At 33.8% G+C, this 19,138-nt stretch overlaps 1 non-coding gene across 1 annotated transcript; it reads right to left on the reverse strand.

Moving 5' to 3' along the window:
* Nucleotides 1–383: 383 nt before the first annotated feature.
* On the reverse strand, nt 384–480 carry LOC125615533. The gene has a single exon (XR_007346143.1). It is a non-coding gene; the product is annotated as a small nucleolar RNA U13 (small nucleolar RNA).
* Between the last annotated feature and the right edge of the window lie 18,658 nt (nt 481–19,138).

Genomic DNA, 19,138 nt, shown 5'->3' on the forward strand with positions numbered 1-19,138 from the left:
ACTCTTAATGTGAGAGTGTTAGGAGGTGGAGCCTTTGACAGGTAATAAGGATGGGACCTTTGTGAATGGGACTGGTGCTCTTACAAGAGGATCCAGAGAACTCTCTCATCTTCCTATTATGTGAGCATACAATGAATGGCTGAGAATCTGAAGCCCAAAGAGAGTCCCCCAGCAGAATGATTACACCACACTATGATCTTAGACTTTCAATAACTTGAATTATGAGAAATAGTTGACTGAAGTTTATTAGCCACCCATTCAAGGATACTAAGACAACACCTAACACCATTAATCAACCTTCCTTCCTTCCTTCCTTCCTTCCTTCCTTCCTTCCTTTCTTCCTTCCTTCCTTCCTCCCTTCCCCCCCCCTCTCTTTCCTCCTAATTCAGGTAATGTGCTAACATTGCAACAAGTTTCAAGGGAGTCACATCTCTCACAATGGCCTGAAAAATCAATCATCATGTTTATGAACATGAGGATCCTGATAATTAACTTCTTTTGTCAACTTGGCTAAGCTCTGGAACACATCTGTTTGGTCAAACACTAGTCTAGATGCTGTTGTGAAGGCATTTTAAAGATGTGATTAACATTTACAACCAGTTGACTTTAAATAAAAGCAGATTATCTCTTATAATATGGACGTGCCTCAGTCAGTTGAAGGCCTGAAGAGCAAAGATGCTTTTCCTGAATAAGAAGGAATCCCACTTCCAGACTATAACATAGAGATCTTAGTTGAGTTCCAGCCTGCTGACCTGCCTTGCACATTTTAGACTCAACACTATAGCATCAACTTTTTCCAGAATTTTAAGCTTGTCAGCCTGCACTATAGAATCTAGACTTAACCAGTCCATACAATCAGAGTCAGTTCCTTTAGGAAAAAAAATTCTTGAAATATAAATGAAATACATAGAGGTACATGTACAGTAGATACAGATTGGTTTTCATTCTCCGGAAAATCCTGGCTAGACAAACACCTTAGCACATTCAATAATTTCTTCATACCCAATTCATAGCCAAATTTTCCAGATTTCCATTCAGTATCCAAGTCAGTGTCCACTCCAGGAGTATGCATTGCCATGTTCCTCCCTGCTTGTAATCTAGAGTAACATGTTTTTTATGATACCAACTACATCAATAGATTTTACCAGTTGTTCTGGAAAATTTCCACATCCTAGAAGAATAATTAGTTTCTGAAGATGAACTTCTGTGGCTTCTGAAAGTTAGATCTAAAGTCTTCATTAGATTTAAGTTCAACCATCTGGGCAAGAAATTGATCATGATTAACTTTTAAAATTTGCATTGTCTCCTCTCAGGAGACACAGAATGCTTATATCCTGTCATTAGGCACCACGGGTTGGCATAGTGTCTGAATAATCTTTTTTAGGGAAAGTTACGTTTTTTCCTCTTACAATCAGAACATAGTTTATGTGGTATCATAGTGCCAGTTTTTTTATGATTTCCAACAGATTTTTTTATTATTATTTGTTCATTTTTAGACTCACATGACAGTAGACTGCATTTTGGCATGTTACACATACATGGAGTGTAACTTATTCTAATTTGGACCCCATTCTTGTGGTTGTGCATGATGTGGTGTTACCCTGATCATGTTCATATACAAGAATAGGAAGTTTATTTCTTATTAATTCCACTGTCTTTCCTATTCCACTCTCTGTCTCTTCCCTTCATTTCCCTTTGTCTAATCCAATTGACTTCTATTCTTCTCCTCCTTCCTTTCCTTCCTCTCCTTCTCCTCCTTCCCCTCCGTTGTTGGGGGTTACCATCCACATATCAGAGAAAACATTCTGCCTTTGGTTTGGGGGGATTGGCTTGTTTTACTTAGCATGATATTCTCCAGTTCTATCCATTTACCAGCAAATGCTTTAAATTCATTCTTCTTTATGGCTGTTATTCCATTGTGTATATATACCACATTTTCTTTATCTATTCATCTGTTGAAGGACCCCCAGGTTGTTTCCATAGTTTAGCTATTGTGAATTGAGTTGCTATAAACAACGATGTGGCTGTGTCACTATAGTATGCTGATTTTAACTCCTTTGAGTATAAACTGAGAAGTGGGATAAGAATGTCATATTTCTTTTCCTACTTCTATCACTGTTGGCATATTTATTAGCTTGACTTTAAACTTAGATGCTCTGATTGTCTGATATATTTCAATCTGTAGGAAGTATGGTCATTAGTATTTTATTTAGTGATAGTATGTTTAGGTTTACAAACTTACTTATTTTCTCAATTAACATTCCATCTAGAATATCAGATCTTTATCCTAAAATACGGCTGCAGATAGGTACCACACAGGCCCTCAGGAAAAACTGCCTTGTACAGAAGATCATACTCTCACTGCTTTGTTTTCAGATTATGACTTAGCCTTTTATTTTTACATGGGGAGAGTGAAAAGACTCACTTGTATTACCCTTACCATTTGTAAGCAACCCAGCAACACAATGTAAATTAAGTTGCATTAATTTTATGTACATTTTAATTATTTTTGTATGCAATGATTTGCTGAAGTATCTAAATATGACATACTAATGGTAACTAAAACTAACTTAATAATTTGGTTAAAAATTACTTGAATATTGCAATCTTAAAGTACATTGGTAGAAATTATTTTCATCCATATTTACAATTTTATAAATAGTAATATCTTATTTAACATAATATGTTTCCTGATATTTTATTAGCTTTTTCACCCTCTCTTTCTTCCTTTGCAATTGTAAATGGGAAGAGTTATTTTTGGGAAATTTAACTATTGAGAAAAAAATTTAAACTATGTACAGTAAGGACAAATGGTCTTTCAGCAGCTCAGTCTATATTGGGTCTTCAAAAGTTTACTCTTAATTGCTTTCCTCTTGTGGCTCTATCTATCTAAACATTTTAAGAAAAAAAAAACAGCTTTATAGAAAACAAATTCTGTAGGTTGTGGGAACACACCCAATGGACCCCTACTGTGGGAGATCCTAAAACATAAATCATTCTGTTTTTCTTTTTGCTTTACCCTTGAAATTAAAATCTAGCCATGGTTTGCTTTTATCTTACAGAAAGAAATTGAGATATTTTTGTATTTTAGTTATTTTTCAGTTCTGCCATGTGAGTAAAAAAACTGGTCCTTTGGCTATAAAAGAATTAGGGCTTGTGAGAAGAGAGTCAGCGTCCTCACCATCCATGGAATTAATTACAAGCAATATAAAAGGAAGCAATGTCAGAATTTGGACTCTGTTATATTAATAATCTAGAAATAAATTTTAAGTAACACTGATTTCCTTTTAGTTTTTTTTTTTTTTCCAAAATGGGATTCACCAAAATCCACTGGACATTTATTTCATTTTTATTTGATATGACCAAAGTATCTGCAATCTTAAATGTGTTCTTTTTATCAAAAGAATCAAAGTCATGCACTTTTGAGCAGATGTATTTAAAGAATGGCAGTTTCCCCTTTGCTAGAACAATATTCCCCTCTCAGTAACTGATGTTCAACAGAAGACTAATGAAGGTATTACAGTAGAAATTAGCCTCTACATTACCTCCTGGGTTTGGTTGCCCTTCTGAGACTCTCAATCTGCCCTCTGCCCTTCAACGGGCTCCCTAGAGAAAGCTGGAAACAGGTGCTGGGGATCTTGTCATTAATTCAGATCAGCAATCTTAGTTAATGAAGTGGAAGTTTCTTAACCCAGTCTTTAAAGGCAAAGTTGATGAGGCCAAAATGATTAAAATATAATAACCCTTTCTTTCCATCTCTTAAGTCAATTTTATTATTCCTAATTATGGTCCTTAAGTTTTCTTAGATTTAAGTCTTTGAATAAATAAGTAAACGTGGCCAATATAACAGGGAGGGGCTGTGTTTTAGTCAGTCTTTTACCACCATGACCAAAAGACCCGCCAGGAGCAATTTTAAATGAGGAAAATTTTATCTGGGGCTCATGATTTCAGAGGTTTAAATCCATAGATGGCCCTCTCCAATGTTCTGGGCCTAAGGTGAGGCAGAATATCACAGTGAAGAGTATGGTGGAGGAAAGCTGCTCAGACAGTGTTATCAGGAAGCAGAGAGAAAGAAGGACAAAATATATATGCCCAATGACCCACCTCCTCCAGCCACACCCTACCTGCCTTCAGTTATCACCCTGTTAACCATTCTTATCAAAGGATTAAGGCACTGATTAGGATAAAACTCTCATAAGCCAATCATTTCTCCTCTAAACTTTCATGCCTTATCTTACACATGAGCTTTGAGGGATATCTCATATCTAAACAGGGCAGGAGAAGATTCCTCTTAATTTACTTTTATGTAGAATATCGTGAAATCAGTATATTCCAACAAATATTCCACATACTAAGGGTGTAACTAGATGGCGGTAGAAAGGAAAAAGCTGTTATAAAGCAAAAATATATCAGAAATACTGAATTTATTAGAGATTTCTTTTGTGGTAGAACTTTACAGTCTGTTCAATATAATTTGTATTATTACAAATTAAGGAGATGAATATATTATGCATATCACATACAAACTCTTTATATCACATATAAACTCTTTTTTTAAAAAAAAATCTTGAACACTATTTAGTAAGAGAATTTTACGAGACTTAAGAAAATCTTGAATTGTCTTTTTTCAGGTTTCTGCAACACTATTGTCCAATACATGTATTTTTAACTCTTTCTTTCTTTAAAATGTTTTCTCTCTTGACTATTTTTCTGTGAATGCCACATTTAAGGTTGGAGACCTTTCAATTTCCATGTTTCCCTTGGTGTTAAGACAAACTCTTTCTGATATGTGTGATGTTTGTTAGGCTGAAGTGTCCACTTTATTTTTCCAAACTATTTTTCAATATTTGTATCATTCTTTTTGAAAGCAAAAAAATGATAGGAAATTTTTTCTCTACTATTTAATGGAATACTCTGAGATCTCTTTGAATGGTAACCCAGGGGTCTATATTTAAAATGGAAATCAGCCTCACTTACTCAAGACACCACCTTGGTTGAAATACAGTAATATACTGAAACATGGAACCTAACTGTTATCTTCTGAAAAAACAGTCTATGAAATGAATCATATATACTGTGAATAGCACCCCTAGGGTCATGTAGTGCATCACCTGTGCTTCTCTACAGAGTGCCTCTGAACAAAATCAAGAGCAGTTTAAAGGTGCACAATATTACCCCATTTGTCATAGGAAAGCCCACAGTCTCTTCTGGTGTGGGAGGCTAAATGACAAAAGAATAAACAAACTGATTTTTCAAATTTATCATTTTTAGTTTCTGCATTTATCTTTACCAATCAATTTCTTCCTCCTTTGATCACAAATTAATAAACCATAGAGTATACAATTCCTTTACCTGTTGATTTGTACCATCTGAATTTTTTCCACAAGCACTCTTACTCTGGAGTCTAGTAACATAAGGGTAAAACGCTATTACCAGCTTTTCTTAATGGCACCTTTTGGTTTGGGAACTGAGGTTCATACTAATTCACATTCCAATTGACAATTTATCTATGCAAAATTATTTTTGAAACACTTTAAAAATATATTGCTTATTTTATTCTTGAGATTTCTTTATTGTACTGTGGTATTTTTATTACTTATTTACTTGTCCACATATTTTAGTGGAGCATTATAATTATGCATAATGGTAGGACTCATTGTTACATATGTATCATATTATTTTTCAAAAAGTTTTTGGATTGTACCTTCATGCAAGTATATTGCTTAAATATGATTACTTAGGGTTTTTCTGATCAGATTAACATTGACTCAGAATGTCCTCACTATTAAAACTTATGCTACTGATATTGTCAAAATTGTGGATGCAAAATATCATTTCTAGATAGAATTACATAGTATTACTATTTTTTGAGGGAAGGGAGAACATTTTCCCATTGTATATTTTAAATTGAGCTGTGCAGACCCAAAGTTCTACCATTTGCTCCAAGATCTCTCAGTTCTCTGCTTCCCTTTCTGTTATATTATTGGTAAGATTCTTACGTAATTTTCAGTACTTTTCCCACTGGACTTTGATTTTTTTAAAGTGGGATGCTTTTATTTTCCCTAGTACCTACATAGTGTCTGAAATAATGAATGTTAAAAGTTCACTGATAGGACAGGTGTGATTCTACAGAGTATGTTCTGGATATTTTCTTAAGAATCCTAAGCAGGGGCTGGGGCTGGGGCTAAGCAGTAGCATACTTGCCTGGCATGTGTGAGGCACTGGGTTTGGTCCTCAGCACCACATATAAATAAATAAAATAAAGGTCTATCGACAACTTAAAAAAAAAAAAGAATCCTAAGCAAACATTCTTCCTGTCAACTGAACTATATCTTTCTGTACTTTTCATAAGATCCTTTATCACCTACAAAATGTTTTTAAGTTACCTTCACAAGACTTCTGAACTGAAATTAATTTAAAAATTGTTAATATAAATAGTTTGATGGAGAGGTATTCATGCCAGAAATGAATTCGTTTTGTTTCACTATAGTTGTTTATATAAAAGCTACCTACGGAATTCTTTGGGAAATTCATGTTTTCTCTCTGCCACATAATTTAAAACAAATGTGGGAAAATACTTATGATTGTGTTAAGCCAAAGATTTTGCTCAGTTCAAAATTATTCCTTAGTTGAAAAATCAATAGTATTTATCCAGATATGATGCTGCCATCTGATCTTTTCACCAAGAGTTGAAAATCAGATTTTCATGTTGCAACACAAATTATTGTTTATTTTAAATCACGGACTCCATTAAAAATAAGAGAGTCCTTTACCTTCCCTTTTCTTATCATTGGCATGGAATCTCTTTGATGATTTACCCTTGAGACAGATATTGATTTCTGCCTCCTTTGCCCTATAAATGCTCCTCTATTTTCAGTCAAGTGTGATGAGTATTAGGTTAGCACAATGGTAGGAATGTAAACCAAGATGACTTATTTTTGAGAAAACAAAGCAAGAACTTCTTAAAAGCACCATAGCTTTCTGTAACCTTCTTTACAATCAAATAATGAGACTATAAAATTCAGACTCAGGTATATTTAGTTATTTTTATATTTCTACAGAAATCCATATTTAATATTTTATGTGTTCCTTAGGTCCAATAATTTTTTGTTATTATTATTAAGTATCATTTTAATGGGAGAAATATTTCCAGGACAACTAAGATTATCATAATTTCCTAGCTTTCCAGAAAAAAATGAATACAGAATATGGGTCTAAGAGAAATTAGTCCCTACTATTTTTTTAAAAAAACTATGTCACATTATACATGGGGTAAGAATTGATTTGTTGATTAAGAGCCAAGGCCAAAGATTGAGCACTGAGGTTTCAGGATGAAGCAATTCATTTATAGCCAACACACTAGCAGCTCTTATGCTAAATGAAAAGTATACAATTTATTTGAAGGAAGGGAGTATAAAAACATGATGAAATATGTTTTTGAAGAATGTCTAACCAAAAGCCATAGCACTGCCTTAGGAAGAACAAAAACATTAGCTAAGTAAAACCAAGTCAGTTGACTAAGAAAGCTCTGTAAATAAAAGAAATGGCATCAGTCCTTTGAAGCAAATTCAAACGTATCAGACTGTAAACATAAGGATATTGTTGTATTTTTTTCAAGTCCTATTTGAATCCAGGTGTCCATTGCAGTCAGAAGAATGCCCTCCCAAAGATTTCTAATTCCTGATCCCTGGAATTTCTGAATATATTGATATACATGGCAAAGGGGGTTAAGGATACAGATAGAATTCAGATTACTAAGCAACTGACCTTGAGATGGAGGGTTATCCTGGACTAATCAAGTAATGGGCTCAATGTAGTCAGGAGGGTTTTTATAAACAGAAGAGGGACGCAGAAAAGAGTGAATCGGAGAAATAGTGACATGAAAAAGACTCAGTCTGATTTGTCAGCATTGAAGGTAGAGAAATGGGAAAATGAGCCATGGAATGCAAGCATCTTCTTTTAAGAAAAAGGCAAAGAAATAGTTTCTGGTAGAGCTTCCAAGAGGAATGCTAAGAAGCAGTGATAACACCTTAGGTTTAGCCCATTAAAACCCATTTTCAATTTGAAGTTCAGAACTCTAGGATGATGATATTATGTTGTTTTAAGGCATAATATTTGTGGCAGTTTGTGACAGTTTGTGACAGCAGCCATGGGAGAAAAATACAATGTTTAACAGAAGATGAAATCTGAAGAGACCTCCACGAAGCCACTCAAGATAAAACAAAATTCAATTACTGTAAGTGAAAGTTACTACCATTCAATGAATCTCCTTTCTCTTTCTTTCTTCAATTTGTTTAGATAAATCCCTGAGAAGAGTGGGAAGCAGAAGGGAAAAGTGCATTGTGGACTTGCCTACATGACTCAAACATCTGAATCATGCAAATGACCAGGGAGTTAACTTATTTTTCCTTCAGACCTAGATAAAAAGTCTCTAAAGTCAACACTTTTCCTCCAATACATCATCACATTTTTTTATTTCATTGCTTGATGAGTCATAGGTGGGCAAAGGAAAGTTTAAAAATGTTATACATTGCTGGGCACGTTTGTAATCTCAGCAGCTTGGGAGGCTGAGACAGGAAGATCATGAGCTCAAAGCCAGCCTTGACCAAAGTGAGGCACTAAGCAATTCAGTGAGACTCTGTCTCTAAATAAAATATAAAATAGGGCTGAGGATGTGGCTCAATGGACCAGTGCCACGCCTCCTGGAGTTCAATCCCTGGTACCCGCTCCCCCCCCAAAAAAGTTATCCATAAATGTAGCTGAATATGATGCTACTGTAGAAGAGAAAATACTTGTTATGAGCATTATTTATAAGACTTATACATAAAACTGTAAAATGGTTTCAATATTTAGACATAAACCTTATGTCTTTAGAGCTGAATATCTAAGAGTCCTACAGATGTAGGTCAAATGAAGATGCTACACAGAGTTAATGTCATGAGTTTTCCCTGACTTCTACCAAATTTCTAAAACTAAAAACACAAAATAAAGTGACTCTTTAATTTCAGTGGTTTGAGGAAGTAGCTCAATTGGGACAATGAAAAATAGCATCAAGGTCAAAAGAGCAAAAGCAAAAGAGCAAGAGACACGCTCTCTCCTTAGGGCCTTTGTACTTTCTGTTGTGTTTTTCCAGAATGCAATTTCCTAGATGCCCAGATGGCTTACTCCTTCATTATTTCTAGTCTTTTTTGTTAGTGGGAATTTTTATTTTTGCCCTATAAGTATTCAGTGTCCCACTGTGACTTTCCATATCCTTCCTGTTTTATTTGTTCTTTTTAGCATTTAATTTTATCTAATATGTTGTGTCTAGTCTGATTTTTTTTTCTTTTTTTGCCTTTTTTTGTTTATTCTATTCAACCAGGAGCAGTGATATTGCATTCAAAGATATAAGGCACAGTGACCTTTACCCAATTCCACGTTCATGAGATTTTCAGAAAAACTATAGGGTCACTTTGTACAGTAACAGCACAGCAAAATTCTCCTGTCTCCCAGGCTCCGTCTCCATATGACCTGTTGTTTTACAGGGGTGTGAAAGTTCTTGTGGATGATACTAAATGAGTTGAGAATATGGTTGGATGTGGTTTGAATGTGACCCCCAATTTCCATGTGTTGGAATTTAGTTCCTGTTATGATGAAACGTAGAAATTTAATCTGACTATGTAATTTAGAGCTGGGATCTTTGGAGGTGATAAACATTAAACAAGGTTGTTTGAGTGGAGCCCCAATGATTGAATCCTGGGGACTTCATGAGAAAAGGTTGAGAGACCAGAAAAGGCACACACAGGAGTTTTCTCTCTTGTCATATGATGCCTCCTGGCTCTACCAGCAAGAGGACCATCACCAGATATGTCCCCCTGACCTCTGACCTCTAGAAACCTGAACCAAAATAAACTACTTTCCTTGACAACTCACCCAGCCTATGATATTGAGGTTATTAGCAATAGAAAATGAACGAATACATGTGCAGACCACTTCAGCTCAGGAAAGTTGTTGCCTTAGAGCCTGTTTTTTTTTTTTGTTGTTGTTGTCGTTGTTGTTTGTTTGTTTGTTTTTTGGGGTTTTTTTTTTTTTGCTTTTAGATTTTGCTAATCACTTCTTTTCATGGGTATATGATCAGTTCTTGTTTTCTAGGAAGTTAAATCTGGCAATTAGAGATTATGAAATAAACACAAACCTTGCATTAAGGTACAAATGAATTCTTGGTACATAGCATTGAACTTGGGTCCTATATACTTCTAGAGATTCCTTTAGTTAGGGTTGAGTAGAGATTAGACGTAAGGTCATGTTCTGAGGATAGAAGAAATCACAAAACCAACTTGCAAAATGTACAACTATCTCAATGTCTAAGAGGTGAATATCCTCACATTCTTTGGTATTGGAGTGCTAGTGGCTCAAAACGAGCTAAAATATCTTCATGGATATTTGAAATAACTAATATTAAAGATTATTTAAAGAAAAGCTATAATGAAAGAAATACAAGTCACCCAATGGGATTTTGTAGGAAACTATTTACCTAATAAAGGAGACTAGTTTCTAGATAAATTTGTGTTAGTTCCATGTCATAAGTTCTCAGTCAATACTTTTACTCCAGTCAGTGCTTTTTCTGCCTGAAGAATTTAGTAAAATTTTCATTTATGGAATTTGAATCATCTTAAAGATCAAACAAAATGTCATATAACCATTTCATGTTTTATAGTTTCCAACTGTTGTGTTGTAATGGACTTACTCTTCTTTTATAAATGTTATTCTCATATTAAAGAATCATTTTTAGAAGAAAATCCTAAGTGTTCTTAATTCTTCTCCCCTTCTCTGAATACATTTCCTACCCTCCCTAACAGTAACTGTGATTCTATATGCCTGCATTTTAAGAATAGGAGGGAAAATGATGCATCACATCAAGTTTAACACAATTACTGCTTTCATGACATACTTTTTCCTGTCCATGTAGCTCCCAGTGAAGAGCCCTGAAATGACAAGATTACAAAAGTAGGGAGCCTGGCCTCCTGGTTCCTAATCTGGCTATTTAAAGTTACTGACATTATGACATTTGTATGTTTTTGAAGTTTGTGTTTAATCGCCCTAATTAGCAGAGAGAATAATAGCAAAGGAACCAGTTGATTTAGACATTTTAGAGAGGAAAGAGATTTGTCATCTAAATCCAATGAGAATTGCCTGTAAAAAAAATATATTTTTGAAGTATTGCAACGTTATAAATCATATTTAGCATAATCATGGCATCCTTAAGAGCACATAGGACCAAAAACTTATACAAATAAAATTTTTAAGAAAGTGAACATTTGTTTTATACTTTTATTATAACTATATGAAGTCAATAATGTGATATTTGTTTACATATTTTTATATAATATACATTATTATATAACTAAGAAAATACATATAAATACATATGAAATAAGTGAAATGATAACTTCCTTTTATAATCTTTACAACAATATCATTTTATAAAAAAGAGAACTAAGGTTAAATGGTCTAGGATCACCAATGATTGGATCAACAAATCTGTAATTTTAACTTGAGTTTGTATGGTTACAAAGCCTTTGTTTTCTCTAATAAGCCATGAATATGCTTACACATACATGTACATCACATACACAGCAAACGCAACAAATAAAATAATACACACACAACACAAATATATCACAAACATGGTTTCATACATTCCACAAATGTTATTGCAGAGATGCATATATATATACACTCTCACCTCCACACAAATAAAAACACACAAAGATGTATATATACAAACACATGCTCCTCAAGGGAAACATCAATTATTATTCTTGATTTTGAGTTCAATTTAATAAGGATAAATATATTTCCAACTAGAAATATTATGTTTTCCTATAAAATATATTTTTCTTTTTGGCTATTAATAACCCTACAATATATGAATGAGATAAGATTTTCATGTTGAATGTTGCTATTAGTCTATCATTATATATTCATACAGTTGTGGAAAATAACAGTGGATACCAGAGTATTCTACATAGCAGTAAATATTTTTAATGCTGGTGAGAGTTGGGGATAGACTGCATCAAGTCCTTGAAATGACATTTTCATCTGTGATAGGGTATTCTTTCATAATGGAGTATAATGGTAAGGTCAAAAAAGGCAAATTGGATACTAATTACAGTACCCTTAGAATAAACCATGTCATTAGAATTTTATTTTGGAGGTTAGGGGTGTGCAAAGGGATCAGCAAACTATGGACTGTAGGTTAGTCTCCTATTTTGTAATTAAAATTTTATTGGGACACAAACACGCTATGCATTTATGTATTATCTAAGCTGCTGTTGTGTAATTACATTACAGTTTAGTAACAGTGACAGAGAACACATAGCTGACAAGCCTAAAGCTTTTACTATCTTTCTTGTCCTTTAAGAAAAATTTGTTGACTCTGGTGTAGATAAAGCAGAATTTCTGAAGTATTTTTAGCAGAATGTGGTAAAATAAGAACTGCTTCAAAAAGCAAACCTTAGGTATCATGTTAGGAGTAGAGGGGGATAGGAAAAAACAATTTGGGTTCTTGGTACAATAGGAAGGAAGGGAAGGGAAAGTTTGAATGGCGAGTAGCAAAGAAAATATTAAAAAGGAAACAACTTGACAAAATTGCAGAGCTGGGATGTAGTTGATCATCAGCTTCTCCTCTGACATGCCTGCTCTTGACTGCCAGCTCACCTGAGGCTCCTTGTGGGAGAACTGCAACTGGTCACAAGGCAGCTTTTATAACATCACCTTTCAGATTTCCAGGTTGGGTTGCCTCATGCTCTGTGTATATATATCCACACACTCAATGTTTAGACCTCATGGATTGCAGTTCTTTATAATGCTTCTGTTGTCCCACTTGGCTATTCAGCAAGACACCCTCATCCCCCAGATATCTCTTTGGTGATAGGATTTCTCTGTTTCTTAGGACCACACCATTCAAGGTAGTGCTTTCTCTCACATATATATGTGTTCTCTCTCTCTCTCTCTCTCTCTCTCTCTCTCTCTCTCTCTCTCTCTCTTCTCTTTAATAGACCCAGGATTGAAAATGATACTGACATGGACTGCATGCTTAAGTACTATCATCTTAATATTACAGATGTAACAAAAAATTTTTAGAATATATAAGCCTGACCTTAAAATTGTCTTGATATTTTCTAGTTCATCGGTGTTTTTCTTTTCACTGATGCATCTTTGTCAGCTTACAAATATGTTGCAATAGAATGAAATTTATCCCATCTTGAAATAGACATCCAGACAAAAGTCTCTCTCATCTTCTATTTCTGTGCTCTGTTTTACAACAAAACTATTTTGGTTGATTTTGCACACTTTTGTGTTATTTTTTCCTCCCATTCTCATTTAAACCTAATACAATTAGATTCACCATATGCAGAAAGAGCTCTTACACAACCAGCAATGACCACCACATTGTCCAACTAGTTAGTCCTGTCATTTCAGCCTATCATTAGCAATTCAAGAGGTGTTCTTTCTCCCTTTTTTATTTTACTCCACATTGGTGTTGGTCCATTATAGCTGCACATATTGGTGATATTTGCTGTTACATATTTGTACATACACCAAATATAACTATATAATTTTACTAACACGACCCCCAGCACTTCCCCTCTCCCTCCCCATATTCCACCTTCTCCCTTCTTTTTGCAATGTATTCTTTTCTTGTTTCTGGAAAGCTACTGTCTGGTTCTTCTCTTATCCACTTTGTTATCTTTCTGAGCTTCTTTATTAATTACTCCATACCTCCCTGACCTGAAAACTTTAGAATGTCACAAAGGGTCTATCTCTGTCCATCACTCTCCCTCTCTCTTTTTCTTTCCTTCCTCTCTTATTTTCCACTTACTCTAGTTGATCTCAACCAGTCTTATAGCTTTAACCACTTTCTCCAGGCTAATGACTCCAACAATATATGTAGCCAGACAATGCTGATGAAATCTACACTCAAAAATTCAACTGCCTACTGATATCACCACCTCATGACATTTTGTTCTATATTACTTCAATTAAACTGGAGCTCTGCCTCCCAAAATTCCTTTACTATATGATCCTGGATTGGGTAGGATTCAAGAGAAAGATTTGTGAGATTTAAAAGATGAAAATGAATTAGTTTAAACTTGTGAAGTGTGTATGGGATGCCAACACTGATGCACCGTATGCATATAGTCCTGTCTTATTATTCATTGCAGAGGACACCAAAACCACAGAGAACAGCTGCTGTACCTCTACCCAGATATGACTGCTTTGATCTTCTTTGGGTCCTGAGCCACACAGTTGTACAGTTCTGTGGGGAAGAGTGATACCTCTTTGGAGGTGATCAAGAGTGAAAATACTGAGAGTCAAACCCATGGTCTAGTATACCTTTGTGAGTTTCAGATCATCCTTGGGATCTCAACCATGCTTCCTACCCAGAATTTCTTCCTAACTACTAGCACTGAAGCCCAACAGAGACTTCATTCAGACTTACCACCAGAAAATGCAAAGGCTCAAGTCATGAATAAATCTCTTATCAACCTTCACAACTGTGTAAGGTACATTACTGAGTTAAGTTCCTATACTAATCCTTTATTCTACATCATTAGTAGGATTTATACCTACTGGTTGAATCCTTACAGGTATACTCTGCTTTATTTCTCTATAATAGAAATAAAATACTCGAGATAGCAAATGCTTAATTATTTTCTGACTGCCTCTGGTAGAAAGGAAACTTCATGGGATAGGGAGGTTTATCTGTTTTATTCCTGGCCATATTCATAACATTTGCAGTAGTGTCTAACCAGTAGTATTTGACACATATTGTTAAATGGATAATAATTGTGTATTTGCAAGGGACATTTTGGTTAAACATAGTATCAATATGTAAAAAGAAATAATGATCAGATTTAAGTAAAAATGCTTGAAATATGGCTTAGAAATATTTGCCTTAAGAAAATAAGCTACTCTTAAGTAGTTGAAAGACAGGTAATAGTATTTTTTTTTCCTCCCCTAATAGGTTGAATAATATAGAGTACAATTCCATATTCTACGAGGTGCTTGCCATGCCATGGGGAAGGTTGTTCTCTGAATGTGCAACCTGCATAGTTTCATCAACTGCTAAAGACTAATCAACACCGGTTCACAGTCAGTGACTGAAATTGCTACAAAGAAAAAGAGCCTGTCAATTATGCAGTTATGTTCCTCTTCAAAATTGTTGTATAGTTGCAAACAGACATTTGGCAAAAGTGTTGAATGAGAGGTAAGACATATCATTGCAGGCATACATTTTTTTTTTCTCTTCTATAGCACTATAGGTTCTGCCTGAAATTTGTTTGTTTTGTGTGATACATCCTCTTCTCAAAAAGGCAATGGTGTTATTAATTAAACAAAGGAAGAGGCAACTGAGGTGGGATCATGCTAAACTGAAGTTGTTAAATGAATATGAGCTCTTGTACAGAAAACTTCCCCAGTGGTTAGCTAAGCTGTCACCATTTTAGTGCATCTGAGGAAATGTGCTCCAAGATTTGTGTTAGTGTTGGCAAAGGAATGAACTAATTTTAATTCTCAACTCCTAAATCTGACATCAATCCAGAAACTTTGCAGCTAAACTTATCTACATTTGCAGTGCAGCCGATAATTACATTAAGACTATTTACATGGGAAGATAGCCGACTACCTTGTATAAACCGTAAAAGTGAAATTTAGAAAAATTCTACTTTCATATTTCAAAATTTTCAAGTCTATCAAAATTTCTCATTCCTAGAAGGTAGGTCATAAAAGAACTCATAAAAAGATCTTTTTTCTCTGGGTTGCCCAAAAACTGGCTACAAACTAGATTACTTCCTGGAACTCCTGCCAAAATAAATATTATTAAATACTATCTTTCCCAATTGCCTGTCAGTACCAAGGTCCGTGAAAGATGGTGTTTATTTGAATATGTGCACCTTTCCCATTGTCAAACTTGTATTAAATTTTGTAGTATTTAAGAGAGTTTCATCTATTTTTTGAAGTTGGTCTTTTTACCCCTTCCTTCTTAATCATAATATATAAATATTATTCACTGTCCCAAGACGAAATTTTCTTTGTTCAGCAATCTATTTGAAATGAATTTTTCTTCTTCATATATCTAAATATTCAAGTTTTTTATAATCACTATGATAATAAAGGTATGATTAATTGCTGATTTGGGAAATGGTAAGAGACTTTAAAATCTCAATTTTCTTAAAGAGAACTGCTTCAAAGAGGAGGATACATGCTGGGAACAAGGAAAAGATCCAACTGATTTTCTACTGAAAAGATGGATATGATTCAAGTAGATTTCGAGTGAAGGAGAAAAGATTAGTGCTTTGCAGTTTGGTGCTGGAAAAAAGCCCCAATTCACATAACATTAACTTAAGCGATTTTTTTTAATAGATTAGTTTTAAAGGTATATTTTAAATTCCAATTGTAAAAAAGAATTTTTGAAACTTTTGATTGTGTTAACTTATGTACACAATATTACTATTGCTAAAAAAAGTGAAACAAAAGACACACACAACACACACACACACACACACACACACAAAATCTGTCTCTCTTTTTATTGCTGCTGTCTTTTGGATTATGGCAGACTTGAATTTGCCAATAGAGGGCAATAGTCAAACTAGGATAGACTACATCCATCATTTTTGCAACTTCTAATGAGGGAAAAGGACACATAGAATCCTCATCTGCTTTTATGGATATTGCTGTGTAATTGCAGTGTAATTATGGCACACAACAGCTTCAGAAAATTATCTTTCAAGAAAACAGCTGGTTCTCTTTAACAAACTGAGATGTAATCTCGTCAATTAAAAAAAAAAAAAAGTCCAAAGAAAATATTCCAAAAATACATGCTGATAATAAACAAGCAACAAAAAAATGAAATAACATAAAAATTTTAAATGGATAAATCAGAGCTGCTGATAAGAAAAAGAAGACAAACTTACACACATAAGAAAATTATGAAGATAGGAGGTACTTCTGATACATTGTTTGATGTTACAGTATAAACAGACTTGGAAAAGTTTTAAAATGTTTTTCCATTTTTCTCCTTTCATTTTTTTTGTTTAATTATGTAAACGTTTGGATGTGTGTGTGTGTGTGTGTGTGTATTTCATATATGAGATATACACAAAAACATGCACAGAAATCTAAGGTATAGAATTTTTTTTTTTTACATAACCAATGCTCTGAATAATTACAAAGTAATTATGGTTGAGCAGTTAGGTCTCTAAATTTGTAATTTTTTTTAACCTTTGATACCACAGATTGATCCCAGGTACACTTAACAACAGAGCCACATATCCTATTTATTTATTTTTTTTTAATTTTGAGATAGGGTCTCTATAAATTGTTGAGGATGGCTTTGAACTTATGATCCTCCTGCTTCAGCCTCCTGAGCCACTGGGATTATAAGTGTGTACCACCACATGTGACTGTTCTAAATTCATAATTTTACTAAGATTTCAGACATGCCAATAGTCTAATAAATGAAAACTTTATAAAACAGTTTATACAAAACTTTTTAATTAAAATTTTTTATTGTGGCAAAATATACATGACATAAAATTGACTACCTATTTTAAATATGCAGTTTAATGGCATTGTTGTGCAACCATCAACACCATCCATTTCCAGAACTTATAAGCAAAAAGTTTAAAGGCACAAAACACATCATTAAGTGAAAAATTATGGATAATTCACTTTGACAAATAACTTATCTCAATTTTATCTTAAATGTTTAAGATTCTTAAGGATTTACCTCCCCCCTCAAAAAAAAATTCACAAGATCAGAAACATAAATATTAATATTTAAATTTTGTCATCCACTTTTCAGATATTTTCAGTTAGTACTATTTAGACATTACATATGAAAAATAAGAATTGATGATTTGTTTATTAACAGAATGGCATCCATGGTACTATCCTGGCATTCATGACAAATATCTCTTAAGAACTTTATATTTTCAAACTATTTTAATAAGAACAAACATAAAGTGAGAGTACATTATCTACCAAATTTGGCCCTGAGTGGTTGAAATTAAACCAACTAAATACAATATATGAAATTAAAAGTATTATGTATGCGTGTGTGAGTGTGTGTGTGTAAGCATATTTGATATGTGTGCAATAGATATATTTTAAAAATCAAATAATTATTATGTCTCAGTTTGTTTTGTTTTTAACTATACAGAGTAATTCTTGTAACTGTAACAATACTCAGTAGTTCTTAAAGCATCATCATACCAGATCTCCTAAGCAGAATTTTTGTGTTTGGACTTCAGCAATCTGTGTTTAAACAAACCCACAATGATTTTGATGCATCTTAAAATTTGAAAACCACTCTCTTAGTAATATAGGTCATTATCATAATTATTATGATTTAGACAGCATGAATGTTCTTGACTCTAGTTTTGTTATCAAATAAGTCCTGAATAGATATATTTAATTTGGGTAAACTTAAGCTTCTCTGATCATACATGACCATGAACTGACCCTTGTTTCTTAAATTTGGTATGGAGTTTAGATCTTATGAATTCTTAGCAGTCATCTAACATTCAGAAAATTAGAAAACTTGGCACCAAGATGGTTTTAAAAAATGATTGTCAAAAGGTAGTCTGATAGTGAACTTAAATTTCAAATCTAAATATTCTAACTTATATGTTGAATTTTGATCAGATTAGGTGGGAGACTATGTTTTTCAACCAATTTTCTGTATTGATAAGATAACCATAAAATAACTTATGGCAGACATTTTATATCAGATACATTTCTAAATTGACCAAGTATTTTATAGAATATATTTGTCAATGTAGGTATCTGAATGGTTCTATTTCTCTGCATCTGGGTTTAATTTCCCTCATGATTAAACCCATACCTTATTTTCACATTTGAGGAACACAACACCAGTAGCAGAGGCACATGCCCGTATGTATTTCCCAGCATTAGGAAAGAAAGTATGCTCAAGTATCCTCCTTGCATGTGTGGTTGCTTATTTCTTTTCTGAGATATTGTCAGGTACTTTCAAAAGATTGCCAGGAGAATGGAAAATTTAAGTTTACTTGTTGATTTTTCTTTATTTTTATGTTTTGAATTGTTACCCAAACAACAATGGGTTTTATGC

The sequence above is a fragment of the Marmota marmota genome, unplaced genomic scaffold (assembly GCF_001458135.2).
Source record: "Marmota marmota marmota unplaced genomic scaffold, marMar, whole genome shotgun sequence".
Taxonomy (NCBI): domain Eukaryota; kingdom Metazoa; phylum Chordata; class Mammalia; order Rodentia; family Sciuridae; genus Marmota; species Marmota marmota.